The sequence below is a fragment of the Nothobranchius furzeri genome, chromosome 19, assembly GCF_043380555.1.
Source record: "Nothobranchius furzeri strain GRZ-AD chromosome 19, NfurGRZ-RIMD1, whole genome shotgun sequence".
NCBI lineage: Eukaryota > Metazoa > Chordata > Actinopteri > Cyprinodontiformes > Nothobranchiidae > Nothobranchius > Nothobranchius furzeri.
This window is the reverse complement of record NC_091759.1, coordinates 25,647,625-25,650,124: the sequence shown is the minus strand read 5'-3', so window position 1 is coordinate 25,650,124 and position 2,500 is coordinate 25,647,625.

The window sequence follows — 2,500 nt, the reverse complement described above, 5'->3', positions numbered from 1 at the left end:
CATTCTGATGTAAATGTTTGTCGTCTCCTCTCGGATCATTTCCTCCGTCAGTGACCCGACCATCTGAACAAACAGCTCGTTGTTTCAGCAGCGAGACGGGGTGTGTGTGTGTGTGTGTGTATGTGTGTGTGTGTGTGTGTGTGTGTGTGTGTGTGTGTGTGTGTGTGTGTGTGTGTGTGTGTGTGTGTGTGTGTGTGATAACGGGGGGTAATAGGGGACATAAAGATAATGATTAGCCTGCTATGTAAATGGCAATTAAAGGACACAGAGAGCTGCGGGCGCTGTCCTTGGTCCTGATCGGAACAAACCCGGCTGGCCTCGACTCGCAACAATCAGCTGCTGCGCTTCTAATCAATTAACCATAACAGAAATAATGATCAGAGCATCAGTCCAGCTGATTAGAACCATGAAGCCTACACCTGGTAACACGACCACAGGTTTGATTCCATCCCTTCAGAATAAAAGTCCGCTGACCCGGCTGCAAACCAGAGTGGTTGGCTGTACTTTCACGGGTTAAATGAAGAGGAGGAAGAACAGCGGAGAGGTCCTTTACATGATGATTGATCTGTTTCTCTGCTCAGGTTGGCCGGAGGATGCACAGAAACACAGCGCCATCTAGTGAGGGCTCCGCCACAAAGCCACAGAAACCACAGCAACTGGATCGTGCAACCCGAGCCTGAGCCCGACCTGTTACCAGTTCAGAACCATAACTGGTAAAAAGAGCTCAACCAGTAAAGAAAACTAGTTGGACTCCGGGCCTTCAGGTCACCTGACTCTGGGCCATCAGGTCACCTGACTCGAGGCCTTCAGGTCACCTGGTTCAGGGCCATCAGGTCACCTGACTCAAGGCCTTCAGGTCACCTGACTCAAGGCCTTCAGGTCACCTGACTCTGGGCCATCAGCTCACCTGACTCAAGGCCTTCAGGTCACCTGACTCAAGGCCTTCAGGTCACCTGACTCAAGGCCTTCAGGTCACCTGGCACAGGGCCATCAGGTCACCTGGCTCTGGGCCATCAGGTCACCTGGCTCTGGGCCATCAGGTCACCTGACTCGAGGCCTTCAGGGTCACCTGGCACAGGGCCTTCAGCTCACCAGGCTCAGAGCTTTTGGGTCACCTGACTCTGGACCATCAGGTCACCTGACTTGAGGCCTTTAGGGTCACCTGACTCGAGGCCTTCAGGTCACCTGACTCAAGGCCTTTAGGGTCACCAGACTCGAGGCCTTTATGGTCACCTGATTCAAGGCCGTCAGGTGTCAGCAGGCTCAAGGCCTTTGGGTCACCTGACTTGAGGCCTTTAGGGTCACCTGACTCAAGGCCTTCAGGTCACCTGACTCAAGGCCTTCAGGTCACCTGACTCGAGGCCTTCAGGTCACCTGACTCGAGGCCTTCAGGTGTCAACAGGCTCAGGGCCTTCGGGTCACCTGACTTGAGGCCTTTAGGGTCACCTGACTCGAGGCCTTCAGGTGTCAACAGGCTCAAGGCCTTCAGGTCACCTGGCTCAAGGCCTTTAGGGTCACCTGACTCGAGGCCTTCAGGTGTCAACAGGCTCAGGGCCTTCGGGTCACCTGACTTGAGGCCTTTAGGGTCACCTGACTCGAGGCCTTCAGGTGTCAACAGGCTCAAGGCCTTTAGGGTCACCTGACTCGAGGCTTTTGGAGTGATGAGGCTTCAGTTTGACAAAGTAACTCCCAGTTCTGCAACCTGATGGTGCCGAGTCGTCGGAGGGCCGGAGATTTTAGACCTTCTCCTTTTATACTGAATCTTCCCGTTTCCCGGAATGAGTTCCTGATCTTTAACTCAGAAAAGGAGGAATCTGCAAACCGCTGAACGTCTTTGATCCTCCGGGACTGGAACTTAACTGGATCCTGATGTCAGACGTCACATCACCAAAATCAGCAGTTTGAGACTAAATATGACTTTTTCTTTATTTGTCTTGTTAAAATGTGTTTGGGGCAACTTTCCTGCTGAAGAAGGGCTGAAGCATCCCGACAGACGGACGTGGGAAATAGGAAGCGGTGTTTATTATTTACTTCTGTTTAAACATAAATCTCCGCAGGTCCAAACATGTTTTTAAGAAACGTTTTTGGGTCTCCAGCAGATTAAGAGGATGGGCGGCTGTAAACTTCTCCGTGACCCGGCTGAGTCCCGAACGAACCCGTTCTCTCTGACGACTCGTCTGGAGCGCAGCAGCGACCTGGACGTGAAGTCACAGCTGACTTCAGGTCTCTGCTGTAATCTGATGAGACTCAACAGCCTCTAGAGAGATTAAAGCTCTTTGAGGGCTCTCCAGCAGAAGCCCCCTCCTCCTCTTTGTCCGTCGTGTTGAATTCATCGGTTCTCTCTCAACATGACGGGAACGATCTCGCCTAGTGAGACTGACAGTTCATTTCACAAATCAATATTTACAATTTACTTCTTTCAAAGTTCCTTCTGGGAGAGGGCTCCACATTCCCCGCCTCCCAAATAAGCTGATCATATCTCCGCTGGCCCTGGAATGAG